Source organism: Symphalangus syndactylus, chromosome 3 (genome assembly GCF_028878055.3).
Source record: "Symphalangus syndactylus isolate Jambi chromosome 3, NHGRI_mSymSyn1-v2.1_pri, whole genome shotgun sequence".
Lineage (NCBI taxonomy): Eukaryota > Metazoa > Chordata > Mammalia > Primates > Hylobatidae > Symphalangus > Symphalangus syndactylus.
In genome coordinates, this window is record NC_072425.2 from 26,260,145 (window position 1) to 26,281,010 (window position 20,866).

The following is a 20,866-nucleotide window of genomic DNA, read 5'->3' on the forward strand; positions in this document are numbered from 1 at the left end:
TCCTTTGTTTAATGGCAGTGAGAAAACAAGTATCTAATTAGACTTCCTGTGCATCTGTAGCACTTCTAATACTCTGGTGCCTTTACACATAGAAATTACCCTCCAAAATATATGTGGGATCTTGACCAAGATCTTACTAAGAGTTCAGGTATCAAGCCAAGCCATTAATTCCTAGCAGAGTCTGGTTTTCACTGGCATGTTACCAAAATATAAAAAATGCATACTGGGAAAAGAGAAAGCGTGAGATTATGTCAATATTTCTCAAAAGTGGGTTCAAGAGGAGATAACATTTGAGCAGAGTCACAGCAAATTGAACACATACTTGTCACAGAGATTGTAATCGGAGACTGAAAAGGCAGAGTCTTAGAAGAGGGTGTTCTGTGAAAACATGTGGGCATGATAAACAGACCAATGCCTTCGAGGAGCTCAGACAGCCTGCGTGCATCTGTGTTGGAGAGAGTGGAATGAAAGAAGGAGGGCTGTACAGATGTGTGTATTTGTGTTTGCAGTAAATGATAAGAAAAGATAAGATGGCAGGGGCTGGAGTTTGAGGGAAGAGTGTATAATTTATAAACTTTGTTAATTATAAAATGTGAACTTCATCTTTTCTACAAGTCTACCCCCAAATGTATTCCACAGCAAACAAATATCATAAATACACAAGAAAACAATAAAAAACGAGGATTCTGTGGTCAAATATGTTTGTTAATGCTGTTTTAAATTCTTCGCATCTGCCACTTCTAACACATTTAAATCACATTAGAAACTTAAAGGTAGTGGCCCGGCGCAGTGGCTCAAGCCTGTAATCCCAGCAGTTTGGTTGACCGAGGCGGGCGGGTCACTTGAGGCTAGGAGTTCGAGACCAGTCTGGCCAACATGGTGAAACCCGTTCTCTACTAAACATACAAAAATTAGCTGGGTATGGTGGCTCGTACCTGTAGTCTCAGCTACTCCAGAGGCTGAGGAGAGAGAATGGCTTGAACCTGGGAGGTGGATCGCGCCACTGCACTCCACCTGGGTGACAGAGCGAGACTCTGTCTCAAAAACAAACAAACAAACAAACAAATACTAAACTTAAAGGTTGTGAGGAGTTTTGCAGTTACAAAAATAGGATTCCTTGCCCTCCCCGACCCAACATGTTTTAAGATTTGGGGATTATAGATACCTTTTTACTTATTCCAACATCCAACAGAATGGTTATTAATATTCCTTTGCAAAAATGTTCTAAGGAATATACTTTTAGAAAACATCCTAAGAAAAGGGAAGCTGTTCAAAGAAAGGCTAAGAATACTTAATTTTCTCATTTTAAAAAGATAGAATGAGACAGAAAGTTAAATAACTGCGAAGAAAATGGGAAAAATATTGATATTATAGTAGAATAGTTAATTTGAATTTTCTATTCCTAAATGGGTATATGACCTTTAGAAAACTTGATCTCTGTGTGTCTCAGTTTTCTTAAGTATATGATTGGGATAAAAAAGGGATTTAAGGGCACTAGATAAGATAATGCTTGTAATGATGAACAGTGTCTGGTAAGTAGTGAGAACTTGATTAGTATTAAAAGTTGCAAAAATTCTAACTTTCCCCACAGTCTCAGGTATTCTGGCATGCTCAGTTTAGCCTCATGTTCCTAAGTTCAAGTGCAGGAGCTCCTCCTCACTTTACGTCCTGGGCTTCCTTTTAATGTACTGTCATATTTGGAAGCATTATAGGGAGATATTTTTACCAGGTAGACCAAGGGTGGTAGATTAAAGCTCATAGATTGGGCATCAGTTATCTTTTTGGCTGTTGGATAGTAAGGATACTTGATATAAATGGAAGGAGATACTCCTATGATTAGTCTAAACATCTAACTGGTACAAGAATCAGAATTTTGAGTTGTAAGCACCCTAAATCACATGAGGAAGGAGCCACCAGCTAACAACATCATTGTGCCAATACTGCTACTGATCTTAAATCTTGGGCTTCTAGGAAATCTTTGCCCAGCCTCCATGCTCATTTCTTCCTGTACAGTCATTTGACTTGGAACCTATTGTCTCAGTTCTGAATATTTGCCTGATATTCAGACTTCCTAAATATCCCTCCCTGTCTTCACCAAGCCTCTTGGCCAAGACATTTTATAAATTCAAAAATGTTATGTATATTTTTTCTTTTTATTTCTCAATATTACCTTTGGCAAGTAATCAAACAGAGCCTGGACATAAACCAAGTTAAAATAATTAATAATAGCTGAAGTGTTTTTCCCCTTCGTTCAGGGACTGGCAGAGTTACTCTTAAGAAGAAATAAGAAACAAAACCAAAAACAGTCTGATCTCTGCTTCTTCGGGGGAGTGATGGGGTTCTGAACTCTGTTCTAAGTCAGTTTTCTGCCCATTTCTATTTCTCCATGATTTCTACTCTAGGGCAATAAGGAAACAGTTAAGTTTCCATATCGGGATAAAAATTTGAATCTCAACTCACTATTGTTATGCTGGGTGCAATACTATGGAAGCAAAATTGATTTACTCTTAGATCTTAAATGTAGATCTTAAATGTTCTTACCACAAAAGAAAGAAAGAGAAAGAAAGAAAGAAAAAGAAAGAAAGAAAGAAAGAAAGAAAGAAAGAAAGAAAGAAAGAAAGAAAGGAAGAAAGGAAGAAAGAAAGAAGGAAAAATATATGGATTACTCTCACCTTTCTTTCCCTCTTCCCTTTCTTTTTCTTTTCTTCCTTCACATCTGTCTTGCATTTTCCTCTCTTTCTTCATGGAAACCCCATCGATGTCAATTGCTTTTCTCTCTGGTACCCTCAACAATATTTTACACACACTTCCCTTTTGCTTAGGTTTTATTTTTGTTTTATTTAAAGTTTGATTTGGTACAGAAAAAACATTCACATTTAACAAGCTAAAACAGCCAAATAAAATTTACTGCAACTTTTGTAGAATTTAATTTGTGCTACAAGACATGTTAGTTTTTTTCTTTTTTTTTGAGACGGAGTCTCGCTCTGTCGCCCGGCTGGTGTGCAGTGGCGCAATCTCGGCTCACTGCAAGCTCTGCCTCCCAGGTTCAAGCTATTCTCCTGCCTCAGCCTCTTGAGTAGCTGGGATTACAGGCACCCGTCACCAAGCCCGACTAATTTTTTGTATTTTTAGTAGAGATGGGGTTTCACTATGTTGGCCAGGTTGTTCTCGAACTCCTGACCTCATGATCTGCCCGCCTTGGCCTCCCAAAATGCTGGGATTGCAGGTATGAGCCACTGCACCTGGCCAGGTGAGGATGACTTTCATATGTGGTAGAAGTGGAGAATAGAAGAAGCAAATGAATGTGATATGGTTTTCTAAGTTATCATAGACAGAAATTGGTGATAAGATAAATGGGAGAGAAAAAATTAAAAAATCAAAACAATACCTAAATTTGGGGCACAGTGATTTACCATGCAGAGTATTATTTCAAGAGAGGATTGGATTAGAAACGATGCTTGTATGTTTTGTTTGTGATGGTCACATACTGCTGTTGGACATAGTGTAATTGCAACATTAAACATGAAAATAGCAATAGTGGCAATGCTTACGTAGTACTATATGTCAAACATTCTCTGCATTTTACAGACATTGGCTGTCTTAATCTTCAAAACAACTTCATATGTGAGATATGACTAGTCTCTCCATTTGAAAAAAGAGGAAACCAAAATAAAGAGGTTAAAGTAACAAAGCTTAGAGCAAATAGCAAGTATGATGGAAGTGGAAATATGAACAAGGCAGTTATGTAGAGGAATCTGTAATTCAGACTGTAGCTCTGGGAATCTTAATTTGTGATATTTAAGGAATGGTTGAGATTTGATGTCTATGTAGAAAGATGGTGTTACCAACAACAACAAAATTAGCCTTTAAGCTTTGGTAATATGATTGGTCAAACAATGTAAAGAAAAGATGGAAACAAGCCAGGTATGGTGGCTCATGCCTGTAATCCGAGCACTTTGGGAAGCCAAGGTGGGCAGATCATGAGGTCAGGAGATGGAGACCATCCTGGTTAACACGGTGAAACTCCGACTGTACTAAAAGTAAAAAATTAAAAAAAAATTTGCCAGGCATGGTGGTGTGCACCTGTAATTCCAGCTACTTGGGAGGCTGAGGCAGGAGAATTTCTTGAAGCCGGGAGGCAAAGGTTGTAGTGAGCCGAGATTGCACCACTGCACTCCAGCCTGGGTGACAGAGCGAGACTCCATCTCAAAAAAAAAAAAAAAAAGCCTTTAAGCTTTGGTAATTTGATTGGTCAAACAATGTAAAGAAAGATGGAAACAAATGAGTAGGCAAATCTAGCTTCTGTGGTAAATTTATATTTGTTATGTTGGAACATTTGGAAAATATAGGAAGTCTTCAGATTTTCTGGGCTTTGAATGCCAGGCTAAGTAGTTTTATTTTCTGTATGTATTCTGAAGTCTTAGAGAGCCTGTGAGAAAAAAAGTGGCAGCATATAGTGGTACTTACAGATGACACATCAGGCAGTAGTAGGTGGAACAGTTAAGAGTACTAGTGAATAGAAGTTTTGAAATCATTTAAAAGGTAAGTACAATACCAAATTTCCTCCCAGGGACAAAGAATAAAAGAGCAGAGTAAACAATACATTATGTTAGCAAAAGGAGCATCGCAAGGGGCTGATGCATTCATTTTAGGAGAGCAGCCCAATGTCCCCAGGGATTCTGTCTCTCAAAATGATATTTCTCCTTCATGCCTCCAATGCGTCCCTTCTATTTCACTTTCCTTGAGGATAGGTAATTTAAGAGCTGTTGAGATTTTGTCAAAGAAAACATTCTCAGTGTTTCAGATCCTCAACAAATGGGGCTTGGATGAGAAATTTCAATCTGGCAGAGATATGATATAGTGTGTATAAATCTCTGCACATAGCGTTGAAGATCTAAAATATGCACATCAAAAATCTTCAAACACCCAAAATCCATACTTCAGTGTCCAAATAGTTACTGATCGTTCCTTTTTTTTTCTCAGTTAATTATCATGTGGAGTGCCCTGAAGAATGTGGAGAGAAAAGTAAATAATATTTCTGATTGCCTTCTATCTTTTAGGCTGTATTAGGCATATTGCCCTACAAGTACCCTGAATGGTGATTAGATTGTTTATTTATCTAGCATAATTGACTTCTCTACTTATCTGAATTTACCATTAAACCACATGTTTCCTTGGGCTAAGAATCAAAGCTTGTATAACACTGACATTTGAGAACATGGGCCCAACAGCCATATTTTCTGGGTTTAAGTTCCAACTTTCGTTCTATAAATAGGTGTATAAATTTTGACAGATGATTTAACCAATCTGGGCTGAACTTCTTCATTCAAAACTAGAAAATGTAATAGAAATCATGATGAGGATTAAGAATTAATGGATTTAAGCTGCTTGTCTTATTTTGCATCAATAAATATTATTATTGACATATCTCCCATATATAATTGGAGATCAATAAATATTTGATGTTGGTATTGTTGGATATTGTGATGATCTAATGTGGGTTGCTTACGGAAGTGTTTCTGAAGGCTGTGTGAAGCAGATCAAGAAATGCTTAATGTAGTGTGGCTGTACTGAAATTGTATTGGTTGTATTAGTGTACTTGTGTTGAAGGTGGGAGGCACGTTCAAAGGAAAACAGGAATTCAGGTCCTAAAAAAGTGTGTGCAATGAAACAGTGTTCAATATATGACATTAATGAGTGACAAGGGGTGCTTAGTGCTCAAGTGGTCTATTCAAAGGTCCACGGAAATATTGTGAGACTTTTGAATTTATAACTAGAAACTCAAATATTGTTTAAAAAACATGATTTCTGGGCCAGGCATGGTGGCTCACACCTGTAATCCCAACATTTTGGGAGGCTGAGGTGAGAGGATCCCTTGAGCCTTGGAGTTGTGTAACATAACTCCGGATGGGTAACATAATGAGAACCCATCTCTATAAAAAATAAAAAAATAGCCAGGTATGGTGCTGTGCACCTGTACTCCCAGCTAGTCAGGGAGCTAATGTGGAAGAATTGCCTGAGCCCTGGAAGTTGAGCCTGCAGTGAGCCATTATCATAGCACTGCACTCCAGCCTGGGTGACAGAGCTGAGACCCTATGTTAAAAAAAAAAAAAAAAAAAAAAAGATAAAAGGAAAAGGTATTTTTGCATTTTGGAAAGAAATGGGACAATTTCTCACCTAAGATAGTAAAAGTGGTCCATAATTCAACAAAATGTACAGTTGGAGATTATGAAACACAAAGAAGTGCTTTTTTTTTACATGAGTGCATGAAAAATATTTGTAGTAGAAGCAAAGACAAACTAGAGAATTATGACATAACCTCAGAGACCATGAGGTGGGAAAGAATAAGCAGGCTTCAAGAAAGAGTTGTCAGAGGAGACTTAGCTTTATAAAGACAAGAGGAGAAGGAACATTTGGTGACAAGGTTCCTGATATAAAGGAGGCATTTATAATGGTGATTAAGTTATAACTGGCAGAGAGATAAAGGTCAAGGAAATTTTCAGAAACCAGGAAGCATAGATTTTAAATGAAAGGTTAAGGTAGGATGTGTAACTATATGTGTGTCTGTGTTGGAAGAGTAAAGATGGGTGAAAAGACTTACATTTTAATGGTGGACAAGGATGCTCAGGATGAGAGGCAAAACTGTGTCAACTGCACTTTTGATTTCAGAACAATTCAGTCTGAGAATCCAAATCCTTTTGAAAGCAATGAAGTGAATTTGCAAATTTCTAAAAAAAATGAGAATTTAATGTGACAGAAAATGTATTATACATAATGGTAAAGTAATGGTGCAAAGTCCTCAAAATTAAAAGAGATATACAGGATGGATATAACAATAAATAATTAGTTAACAGATGTAGTTTAAGAGATTATTTAAAACAACCTTTCCAGAACGCTTAGGATGTTGGTTAAGACTATGAATGAGCTTTAAAGAGAGGCTGCCTGGATTCGAGTTTCAGTTTCATCTTTTTGCAAATATGGGGTCTTAGGGAAGTTAACTAAACCTTATGTTGCTTCTATAAGATGACTATTACAACAATAGTCATCTTATTGAAGTATAAGACTTATACTTCAATAAGATGTATAGAAGTATAAGTATAGCTGTATAGATGTATAGAAATATAAGTCTTATACTTCAATAAGATGACTATAACACATCTATAAGATGGCTATAGGGAGGCCAAGGTATGCGGATCACGAAGTCAGGAGATCAAGACCATCCCGGCCAACATGGTGAAACTCCATCTCTATTAAAAATACAGAAAATTAGCTAGACATGGTGGCACATGCCTGTAATCCCAGCTACTTGGGAGGCTGAGGCAGGAGAATGGCATGAACCAGGGAGTCAGAGGTTGTGGTGAGCTGAGATCGCTCCACTGCACTACAGCCTGGCAACAAAGTGACACTCCATCTTAAAAAAAAAAAAATGACTATAACAACAATACTAACAAAATAAGAAATTTCATACTTATAAATCATTTAAAACAATTCTTGACAAATCGTAAATATAAATGAAAAAAGAATTTGTTAAAACACACAAATGCCAAAATTTATTTATTCATTCCTCTACTGAAGGACATCTTGATTGCTCCCCACTTCAATTCTGAATAAAGTTTATGTATTCATGTGCAGATTTTTGTGGGGACATTTTCAGCTCCTTTGGGTAAATATATAAAAACACAATTGCTGAATCATATGGTGAGAGTATGTTTAGTTTTGTAAGAAACTCTCAAACTCTCTTTCAAAGTGTCTGTACCATTTTGCATTTCCAGTCCTGTTACTCCACATCCTCATCAGCATTTGGTATTGTCTGTGTTCTGGCTATTGGTCATTCTAATAGATGTGTTGTGGTAACTCATTGTTGTTTGAATTTGCATATGATGTGGAATATCTTTTCATATGTTTACTTGCTATCTCTATATCCTCTTTGGTGACGTATCTGTTAAGGTCTTTGGCCCATTTAAAAATTTTTTTTTTATTTTACTTTTGAGTTTTAAGAGTTCTTTGTATATTTTGGATATGAATCTTTTATCAGATGTGTCTTTTGCAAATATTTTCTTCTAGTCTGTGGCTTGTCTTCTCATTTTCTTTATATCTTTTGCAGAGCAAAAGTTCTTAATTTTAATAAAATTCAGATTGTCTATTATTTCTTTCATGAATTGTGCTTTGGGTATTGTATTTCAAAAGCTACCCCCATATCCAAGTACATCTAAATTTTCTTCTGTGATATCTTCTAGCAGTTTTCAAGTTTTGATTTTACACTTAGGTATATGATCCATTTTGAGTCAATTTTTGTAAAAATTGTTAGGTCTTAACCTTAAACCCAAAGGTACTGGTTTTCAGAAGTGAGTCTTTGAGAGATGATTAAGCCGTGACAGCAAAGCCCTCATGGATGGGATTGGTGACCTCAAAAAAGGGCTTGAGGGAGAGAGTTTGTCTCTTTTTTTTTTTCTTTTGGCATGTGGATGTCCAGTTGTTCCAGCACCATTTGTTGAGAACATTATTTTTGCTCTGTTCCATTGTATTGCCTTTGCTCCTCTGTTCAAGAACCACTTGACTAAGAGCTCTCTTTTCTGTTCCACTGGTCTATTTATCTATTTCATAAATACTGCACTGCCTTGACTAAAGTCCCTTCATGGTAAGACTTGAAGTCAGGTAGTATCAGTCCTCCAAGTTTGTTCTCATTCAATATTGGATCAGCTATTCTGTGTGTTTTCCTTCTCCATCTAAGCTTGAGAATCAGTTGGTCAATATCTACAAAATAACTTACTGGAATTTTAAATGGAATTGCATTGAATCTATAGATCAAATTTGTAAGGACTGACATCTTGACCATATTGAATTGTCCTATCCATGAACATAAAATATTTCTCCATTTATTTAGTTCTCCGATTTCTTTTCTCCAATTTTTGTAGTTTTCCTCATATAGATCACATACATATTTATTAGATTTATACCTAAGTATTTCATTTGGGGGGTTACATCTGTGGTACACTTAGATAATGGAATATTATTCAATGCTAAAAAATAAATGAGCTATCAAGCTATGAAAAGACATGGAAGAACCTTGTGATGGTTAGTATTGTGTGTCAACTTGACACACATTGTTCCTGGGTGTATCTGTGAGGGTGTTGCCAAAGGAGATTAACATTTGAGTCAGTGAACTAGGAGAGCCAGACCCATCCTCACTCTGGGTGGGAACCATCTAATCAGCTGCCAGTGCAGCTAGGATAAAAGCAGGCAGAGAAATGTGGAAGGACTAGACTGGCTAAGTCTTCTGGCCTCCATCTTTCTCCCATGCTGGATGCTTCCTGTCCTCGAACATCGGACTCCAAGTTCTTCAGCTTTTGGACACTTGGATCTACACCAGTGGTTTGACAGGGCCTCTCTAGCCTTCAGCCACTCACTGAAGGCTGCACTGTCGGCTTTCCTACTTTTGAGGTTTTGGGACTCAGACTAGCTTCCTTGCTCCTCAGTTTGCAGATGGCCTATTGTGGGACTTGAGCTTGTGATCATATGAGTCAATACTCCTTAATAAACTCTCCTTCATGTATACATCTATCCTATTAGTCCTGTCTCTCTAGAGAATCCTAATACAAACCTTAAATACATATTACTAAGTGAAAGAAACCAAGATGAAAAGGCTGCATACTATATGATTCCAACAATATGACATTCTGGAGAATGTAAAACCATGGAAATGGTAAAAAGATTAGTGGTGGTGGTGGTTGGACAGTGGAGAGGAAACACAGGCAGAGCACAGGTGATTTTTAGGGCAGATAACATAAACGATCTGTGTGATATTACAATTGTAAATACATGTCATTGTACATTTGTTCAAACCCATATAATGTACAACACTAATATTAAACCCTAATATACACTATGAATTTTGAATGTTCATGGTGTCAAAGACAGTTCAATTGTCATCAGTGTACCACTCTGGTGGCACGTGTTAATAATGAGGGAGGCCATACATGTGTGGGGTCAAGGGATATGTGGGAAATCTATGCACCTTCATCTCAATTTTGCTGGGAATCTAAAATTGATTGAATAAAGTCTTTAATAATAATTTTTTAAAAATCCATACCACTATGGTTTGAATGGATGCATCTTTTTAAAATTCCTGTGTTAGAACTTAAACCCAAAGGTGTTGGTATTCAGAAGTGAGCCTTTGAGAGATGATGAAGCCATGATGGCAAAGCCCTCATGGATGGGACTAGTCCCCTTTAAAAGGGCTTGAGGAAGTGAGTTTGTTTCTTTTTGCCCTTCTGCCCTTTGAGGACACAGTGTTTATCTCTTCTCCTCCAGAGAACTCAGCAAGACAGTTCCATGTTGAAGCAGAAAGCAAGTTCTTTCCAGACACCAAATCTACCAAAACCTTGATCTTGAACTCTCCAGCCAACAGAGCAATGAGAAAAAAATTCTATTGTTTATGAATTCTCTAACCTAAGGTATATTTTTCTAGTTGCCCCAATGGACTGAGACATTTACCAACTGTTTGACTTTGGGTAAATTATATAACCTCTATAAGACCCAGTTCTCATATTTATGATATAAAAATAGAAAAATGTGTGCCTCACAAAGTGTGATGATTAAATAAAAATTAAGTAAGATAGAGCAAATAAAGCACAAAATATAATACATTGCACATTGCGGTCAAAGAGTATTTTTTATTACCTGTTACCACCTGATAAAGTTTGGATATTTGTCCTCACACAAATCTCATTTTGAAATACAATCTCCAATGCTGGAAGTGGGGCATAGTGAGAGGTGTTTGGATCATGGGGGTGGATCCCTCATGAACGGCTTTGGCCATCCCCTTGGTGATAAGCAAGCTCTTGCTCTGAGTTCACAGGAAATCTGGTTGTTTGAAAGTGTGTGACATCTCTCGCCCTCACTCTCTCTTGCTGCTGCTTTCAACAAGTGATGTGCTTGTTGCCCTCACCTTCTGCCATGATTGAAAGCTCCCCTGGGCTTCACCAGAAGCCAAGCAGATGCCAGCATCATGATTTCTATAAAGCCTACAGAACCTCTTTTCTGTAGGTTCTGTAGGTTTTCGGTAGGTTTAACAGCCAATTAAACCTCTTTTCTTTATAAAATACCCAGTCTCAGGTGTTTTTTGTTTGTTGGTTGGTTGGTTTGTTTTTTGAGAAGGAGTCTTGCTCTGTCGCCCAGGCTGGAGTGCAGTGGTGCGATCTCGGCTCGATGAAAGCTCCACCTCCTGGGTTCACGCCATTCTCCTGCCTCAGCCTCCCGAGTAGCTGGGACTACAGGAGCCTGCACGCCGGCTAATTTTTTTTTGTATTTTTTAGTACAGACGGGGTTTCACTGTGTTAGCCAGGATGGTCTCGATCTCCTGACCTCGTGATCCACCCGTCTCGGCCTCCCAAAGTGCTGGGATTACAGGCGTGAGCCACCGCGCCCAGCCTCAGGTATTTCTTTACAGCAATCCAAGAACGTCCTCATACAGTACCACTATAATAACAACTATTTAGAAAATCACAACAATTATTTTGAATTTAAGGTTTTTAGACTTCATAAAAAGCACAAATTATCTGGAAGGAATTGCTTAATTAATAAACTTTAAAATATTTTGCAGTATTTTATATTTTAATAAAAATTAAAGCTTTTTCCTCAGTTGATCATCTTTTCTCTTAACAATTCCTCATCATATATTTATATCATAAACAAAAAAGCATATCTCAACATATATTAAATATAAAAAACAACAACAAACATATTGTTCTTAGCAGAAAGCAGGATGCCATACTATTCTTAGCAGAAAGCAGGAAGGAGAAATCAATTCTGTTGTTACAGGGAGAGGGACTTTTAACTATACAGACATTAAAAAGCTACTCAGGTGTACAGAAGGAGGTTATAGAATTCAATGAAACTAGACACAGTATATATTTTGTACATGATGCATGCAAACAAAAATCAGAAGAAAATCAGTATTTATTTACTTTCTGCCATGAGAATGTGTTGCTCTTGACCAACATAATTGTCTGCATTTTTCCAACAGCTGAGTTTCTATAGGATACGCACCATGTCTTGGACACTCTTGTGGACTTATTACCTATCAAACTTCCGAAAATATAGGAGGCATTTAGTAAATATTTGACATATGTATGTGTTCATAAAGAAATCAACAGAAATCTAAAAACAGGTGACCACCTTATCCACAGGGAACAGATAGAGGAAATGAACATCACACAGTTTTAAATCAAGATTGTATGTTTGTCACATACTAATCTGAAATACTTTGTAATTACTATTTCTAAGGCATTATTCACAAAGAAACTCTACTATTTAGTTGTCTTTCACGTCCTCTTTAATCAAAACTGAAGAACTGACCACAATTTTGCTACTATTTATGATTTTTGTATTAGAAGACAATGGGGATTCCTTCTTCCCTTATGAAACCAAATTCTCAAAACTTTTTTTGCTACCCCATATGTAAATTTTACTTCTTCCAGTGTGCCTTGATGCATTTACAATGACAATACTGTCAATCTCGTTTTCTCATTCTTTCATAATTGTCTGAGAACCTCCTCTAATATCTTCTATTTGTTAGTTATTGATAATTACCTGCCCCCACCCCTCATTTTTTTCATCTGTATAATATCAATGTCTGCCTCGGAAGGTCTTTTTATACTTTCTGGGGTGTCAATTTTTGAATTCTGCAAAAGTAATTAAGATTTTCCCTAGTTCTCTTTTTAGTGCATTTGCTTCACTTTAAAATCAGTTGTTGAAATTCAAGATGTCTTATAACAACCCCTCCTGCAATTAAGAGGCAGACGTGTGTCTGGATGTTTCAGTAGGAGAAAAAAAAATCATTCAGCAAACAGCTGTGGTTCAGAAAAGAGCAATTCTGCGTTGTCCATGGTGCTGAATGTGATTTTCTGTGGGTATGGCAAGGCATTAATGGCTTGTCCAAGAATCCAAATAGAATGTGATTTTTACCAACCACATGAGCCAGTCTGGAATGTATAATAGAAAACTGAATGCATATAGATTAAAAGTAGAGTACATGTCACAGCATTAAAATATGACAATTTTATTCATTGTTTTCCCTCCATAATTGGAAATGTTTTAAGTAATACAAACAGATACAATGTTTGATTCCCATCATTTGGGAAGATGTTTCTTCATGAGTTTTGGATGTTAAATTTTCCACTATTACTTAAGCTATGAGATTTGTTTCTTAGCTCGTTACTTACTACTCAAATAAAGCATAAATTCAAAGAAATGTTATTTATTGCCAAGGCATTTGTTGAAGACCTAATATGCACAATGTCTTCTATGCCATATGTTTTTGCAATACATATTTAAGTGTTATAATGCATGTCAATATCATTTATTTTAAAAGTTTACTTTTGTGGAGAAGGCATTTGGCTGCAACATCCTTAACTATATGTACAACTACTTAGGCCTTGATGAATAAAGGGATATGAAATTCTGAGTGTGAGACTGGTCAGATTCTGACTTCAGCACTGAAGCAGAATGTGAAAGAGACTTTTTTAAAACTTCTGCTAGTGTCTTGCCCATTGCTAGATAATCCTATCAGGATCTAGGGACAGAGAAAGATAGGATGGAGAGAAAGATTTAAATCCAATTGAATGCCTGAAATTTGTCTACAAAAGGGCAGATATGGCATGTGGATGCTCCAGTGAGATCAAGTGGTTTAAGGAATGTTCGATGACTGTTGGTGAATTACCCATGGGTTCTTTCACTTTGAATTATTCCACTATGAAATACTTATCTGCTGGCTGCAGAGAGAGGATGACAGAGAGAAAAGAAACATGTTTGCCTTGTCTAAACTTTGTAGAGAGGCTGTCACACATAGGGCAGGCTGTCTTCTCTCATTTGTGTGAACAGGCCCTAAATCACTCTTTCAATTCACTGCCTCTTACTGTGGAGACTGTAGTGCTTGGTTCTTCCACGATGCCATAGTTACGGAGGGCTCCCATGAAAGGTTTCAGTAGGTGCATTGTAGGATTTCAACAAGCCCTCCCCTCCCAGCTATTCTACTAACTGTTACTTTCTGGACACACACACTCCACCAAACTAACGAAACTCAGAGTAGCACTGGCAGTAAAATTCTCATGAAATCTGAATGTGCTAATTAACATCTACCAGTGTTAATATGTGGTATTGACCTCTGTGAACCTTACAATTAACACCTTTCTCAAGAGTTTATTCTGCGTATGCATTTTCTTTGGACTTCACACCCTGATCTTTTTGTTGTATCTTATTGGTCCAGTTTATGAAGTAATCCTTTTCCCTGTTGTTAAAAGCGAGTGCTCAAGTCACAGAGTTGCATATCAGCACTCCAAATCACCGTATGCATGACCTACCCCAAAGATTCTCACTGACTGTGACTTTGGCAAATTTAGCAGGGTGATTCTAGCTTGTACCGTACAAGTCATTCATTGCAGAGAATTTAGCAATTTTTGGTTCCCCAATATTAATTTCCTATTAAATAGTAGCATAACTATGGAGAAGGCACCCGTATGCATTTCCAAATGCATTTGGGAGAGATTTACCACCTAAATTGACAGCCATTGATAACCCCTTCTTGCAGTGAAACTAACTTACGAAATAACTACAAGGGTTGTAATTACAGCTCCAGTGTCCTGGATTCAATTCTTAGGTTGTCTTGGTCTCATGGGAGTCATATATAGAGGAGGTGAGTTTAGAAAAAGATAAAGTCAGAACAAAGTACCCTCTGAATATTTAGATAGGTATGGTTATAATTTTTTTCATTTGTTAAATGTGTATAATTGCATCTGTCTTACCTAGAGTTGGGATTATTTTTCTCTTCAGTTAGGTTTATGTTTATGAGAAAAACACTATAAAATTCTAAGAACCATTACAAATAAAAATGTGTTAATTGATTTGATAAATTTTTAGAGTGTGTGCCAAAAGTATACTATTTTAATTCAGGAAGTTTTTTATGCTTTCTTTATTTTATTGTTTCAAGTTGAAATCTCAAAAATTGGCTAAATACCTCTCTAAGCTGCTTGTTCAAACCAGTTACCACCAGAACTCATTTAGAAGAAAGAAGTACTTTGTAATGGATCTGAATGGAGTTTATGGTATCACATTCTTAACAGACAGTTGTGCAGCCCTAGGCATGATCGACATAATTGGTGGGTGCTCTCTAGAGATCCCCTAAAGATTCAATAAGTGGAATAAATGGGCAATGGAGAATGAAGTGAGTTGGAAAAGTGCCTGTTTGACTTAATAAATACTAGAAAGGAAAGATAGGGCAGGATTTATCTTCCACAAATAAATCTGATTTACTTGGACTGTATGCACACATGCATGCATGTATTTTTGCACACATGCATGCACACACACATGTGCACACACATGCTGCAATTTGTCTTTTACTTTAAATATATCAAGCTTTCTTGGGCTTTATTCTGACAGTAAGTTGACCCACCTTGACTTCAACTGTAGTTAAAGAAAACCCTACCTCATCCAGAGCATAATTTGTCTCTCTCTGTTGCTGTAAGAAGCCGTATCTCTGGTATTTGATAGTCAACCAAAGAGAGAGAAGACAGCCTAAGGGTTCTCAAGCTGAAATTGCTTCCATGTAGAACTGTTTATCAATGTGCTCACTCCCCTTTCTCAGCTTTTTCCTTCTGTGGCTTACTTTCATAATGCAAATACCTTCAAGCTACCCCTGGGAAACCTGAATGTCTGAATTTGATCACTCTTATGCTAACCTGGTACCCTGTGTCCTTTTAATTAATATGTAATTGGAATTACCAATATTTATTGAAAAACGATTTGATGCTAAATACTTAACAGACATAATTTAATTTTTGTAGCAAATCTATGAGGTTATGTATTGGTATCATTCTTATTTGATAATTGAAGGAACTAAGACCCACGGAGATCAGTAGAGATAATAAAAAACCAGTCATAATAAAGGCAGAAAGTGAGACTTAAACATAGTAACCCAGTTTTTCTTGATTTAAAAAATATTCCAGCTTTCTTAGAAATTAAATTCCAAATGGTATCTCCTCTCTTATTCCTATAATGCTATGGATTTCTACGTTAAATTCAAAACCGTAGGTAATGCATCAAGAACATCAAGACAAATATTGAATGTCTTCATTCAATATTTCTTGTTAATTCCAGGAAATTTTATACAATCAAATAAGTTCTGATTTCTGTCTATCCTAGTTCATGTCTATGCAGCCTCTTCCATCTCTAGGGAATCATCAGTATAAGCACTGGGCTTATTTGCAGCTTGCAATCTGCAGCTAAGAAATCTTGAGACTCAGGAATTATCTAGGCTCAGCCTGCCGGCACCACTGCATTCAACTCACTGAGGTCTGTATTTTGAAAGCTGTGGATTCCATTTATTCTTCCTTCTTCTATTCAACATTTTCAGTACTGTTGTGCTACATCTGGTTTATTTTGTTAGGAAAGGGAAGGGTCAGGGAGCTCTCTTGAGAGAGAATGAAGGGATTTATAACCCCAGATTCTTCAAGGGAAGGATAATATTTAACAAAAAGCAAACAATCAATAATGATAATTCCAATACCATCGCATCTTCAGAAAGTAAGATTTTTTTAGTAACTACATATTTATAGAAAATGTTTAAATTATGTCCTTTGATTGAATGTCAGATTATTATCTGGGTAGGTCGAATCTAATTACATGGGTTCTTAAAAGTAGAGAATATTTGCTGACTGTGATAAGAAAGAGTTATGACTATGGAAGAATGGTCAGAAAGATGCAGTATCATTGGCTTTGAAGACAGAAGAAGGGAGCCATAAACTAAGAAATTAAGTGGTCTCTAGAAGCCGGAAAAAGCAAGAAGACAGATGTTCTGCTAGATCCAGATAGGAATACAGCTTTCCTGACATCTTGATTTTAACCCAGTTAAAATCATATCAGACTTCTCACCTATAAACTGTAGAATAACATGTTTGTGTTAATTTAAGTCACTGAGCTTGTAGTATGTTTTATGACAGTTATAGAAATACAATAAACTTGACTACTTAGACATCCATACAAGCCGAAATCTATGCTAGATTTCCCAACTCAGGCTCTCCCTAGATGTCCTTATCTTTACTTTTTTATGGCACCTAAAGTGAGGTTTAGGTCTACTACAGTTTCTAAACAAAACTTGTCTGGGTAATGATGCTGCAGCCTTGGTTCCATGAATGGTGAGGTTGTGATAACAGTCCTAACTTTAAGTGTTGACATCTGCAAATCATAGACATTCCACATCCATTGTCCAAGAATGGCCTAGCCTGTAAGACTATGCTTCTTGATTTGTGGAACAAATATCTATTTTATACCCACTATGTGCCATTGTTATGCTGATTCCAGGAATCCAGGAGAAAACAACCTGTGGAGTTTACACCTTAGAACAAGGGTCAGCAATTGATGGCCCATGAATCAAATTCAGTCCACCACCTGTTTTTATAGTTTTGTATAATACAGGCATGTGTTATAAAAAAATTCATTCGTTTATTTTCAATGCTGCTTCTATGGTAAAGGGGTAGAGTGGAGTAATAACAACACACACTGTATGGCCCATAAAGCCTGTGATATGTATTATCCAGCCATATCTAGAAAAAGTTGGCTAATCCTCACTCTAGAGGGAAAACAGACAATGAAACAAATATGTACAGATATGAAGAGTATTACGAAGAAGTATAGGGTGCTCTGGAAGTACCTTAGGGTATGGAGATGACATTTAACCAAATCCGACGTAACTAACACTTGGGTTACAGGTCATCACACTGACTTAGTATCCCTTGCTTTCAAGTATCTCTACCCTCATTCTGTCAGAACCTAGTTCCCTATCATTTAATGGAACCAGACAAACAAATATACAAACAGAGAGACAGGCGAGCATTATCATCACCTCAAGCGCCAGCTCTCCAACATCCTATGGGCTGTGTGGTGTTAAATAATGACATTAAATGGCTTCTGAGCTTCTTATTTCTAAAATGGTCATAATTTTTATAAGGATTGATTGGAAAACTATACAGCAGTAGCTTGATTGCATCAATGATCCCACTAAAGACATCTTTGTATCCACAGCCCCTGGTGTCTGGACCCACTCTGTAACCTTTTGTTCCCTCTTGTATTAATCAGGATTCTCTAGAAGGACAGAACTAATAGGATAGATGTATATATAAAGGCAAGCTTATTAAGGAGTATTAACTCACACAATCACCAGGTCTCAGAATAGGTCATCAGTAACCTGAGGAGCAACGAAGCCAGTCTGAGTCCCAGAGCTGAAGCACTTGAAATCCAATGTTCAAGGGCAGCATCCAGCATGGGAGAAAGATGGAGGCTGGGAGGCTAAGCCAGTCTAATCTCTACACATTCTTTTGCCTGCTTTTTATTCTGGCTGCGCTGGCAGCTGATTAGATGGTGCTCACCGGGAATGAGGGTGGGTCTGCCTCTCCCAGTCCACTGACTCAATGTTAATCTCCTTTGGCAACATCCTCACAGACACACCCAGGAACAATACTTTGCATCCTTCAATCCAATTAATTTGACACTCAGTATTAACCATCACACCTCCCATGCTGACTTCTACCTTGGCCCTTTAACTTTCTTTGGTCAATGGAGACATAGAAAATGTCACACAAGGAGAGACTCCAAAATGTCCTCATGTGTTAATGCTTCCTCTTTTACTTCTCAGCCTTCCCCGTGAGAACATGCGTAAGACAGACTGCTGAAGAAGGTGGCAAGTGGAACAGCACTGAATCAGCCTGGTCATCCCAGCCAAGCCTCCAGACATGTAAGCGCCCTCCTCTGATCTGCAGAGCTTCCTGTCCCAAACATTGTTGACCACTCTTGAGTGAGCCCCACCGAGATCAGCTGAGAACAGTAGAACTGATCAGATGACTCTAGCCTCATGAATAAATCCAAGTGTTTCTTTTATTTGCCTCTGAGGTTTCATGGTTGATGTTTTCATTTTTTTTTTTTTTTTTGCAGCAGCAGTTAACTGAAGCATACAGGAAATGGGATAAACAATGTGCCTAGCATGTACTCAATAAAAGGTACCTCCTACCTTCCCAACACTGTCACCTGTATGATATAAATATCAGCAGGTGTCATTTCAGAGTATGCTGTCATTATTACACTGATTGGGGTGACGTTTCACTTCTCCTGGGTTTCCAGGTAACAGCATGCTTGCAAACACACACACACACACACACACACATGCACTGCACACACACACACACACACAGTTAAATAAACTGTGGGTCTCACCATCTGCATTCCTAAATAAGTACCTGCCTGTTGCATTCTAAGGGGACCAAAGTCCCCTCCAAATCTCAACTTGCTTTCACTTTAGGGCCCACACATGCTCCTTTTCCCAGAAGAACTGAGCAAGCTACATCACGTCGGGGTCAGCACAGCCGGGCTTGTGAAGTAGGTCTGGAGATGGTTTCCAAAGAGACGTATTATTAAAGAAACAATGCCTTTGTCTCAGCAGCAGGGCTAAGTGCTGTTTATTTCCAGATGCTTTCCTGGAACACAGGGAAGGGAGTGCAGCTGCACGTCATTCACGGAGTGGCTGAAACAGGATGGGGACAACACTCAGAGGAAATGACCAGGCTCATTCAGGGGTGGGGACATGATGCAATTTGTTGTCCCTGAAAGAGAAAGACTCAGTTTCCTTCTTCATGGGTCTGCACCTGCTCCAAACTTCAACACTCTTGTTTGTTTGAATGACACCATCCATTTCTCCTTCACCTAATCTTCTAAGCTTTAGCAATTTTTAATTTATCAATATAAATATCTTCTTAATTCTTTTTTCTCACCCCTATATTATTCATTCTGATTAAAATAGTGGCTCTGAATACAGGCTCTGGAGAAAATCTGATTCAGTCAGAATCCATCTGCATTTGTTTTTGGACAAGCCTTCTTCAAAACTTGCTTTTCATTAGCGGAGATGGTGATGTGAGCCTGTAATCCCAGCTACTTGGGAGGCTGAGGCAGGAGGATCGCTTGAGCTCAGGGCTTCAAGTCTGCAGTGAGCCATGACTGAGCAACAGCTCTCCAGCCTGGGTGACAGGACAAGATCCTGTCTCAAAAAATAAAAGAAATAAAAAGGAAAAAATAAACTTGCTTTCCTTATAATGGCAGATGTAAAAAATAGTGCTACATTATAGGTGTGTGTTTTTTTTTTGTTTTTTTTTTTTTTTGAGACAGAGTCTCGCTCTGTCGCCCGGGCTGGAGTGCAGTGGCGTGTTTTACAAAATAAATAATTCAGAATTAAATGTTCATCTCTGTATTTGGCAAAGAGCAAGCAGTTAGTAAATATTTGTTCTTAACTATCATCACCATCATTTTGTTATTATTGTTATTATTATTCTGGCTGAATCCTGGTGTTGGTTGGACTAAACATTTCACAGCCCTTCCGTTTGTCTACCTGAGTCCACCGTCCCTGTACTCACTATGTAAGTCACCTTTCTGGCTTTCCAACTAGCCTCACCAGTTTCTCTGTCTTGCTCCTAATCTTTCTTCACTGGCCCATCATCTTTTTCTAGGATACCTTCTACTCTTTGTAACATGTGTTAGTTTCCTAGAGCTTCCACAACAAAGTGCCACAAATCTAGTGACTTAAACCACAGAAGTTTATTTTTTACACCGTTCTGGAGGCTGTAAGTTTGAAATTAAGGTATTGACAGGGCCATGGCCCCTCTGAAACTTTTAGGGAAATACTTCCTTGCCCCTTCCAGCCTCCCGGGAGTTTGCCAGCAGTAGTTGGCAATGGTTGGCTTGTAGATGCATCATTCCAGTCTTACCGTCTCAGGGAATTCTCCTTGTATGTCTCTGTCTTCACAGGGCCATAGTCTTATAAGAACAC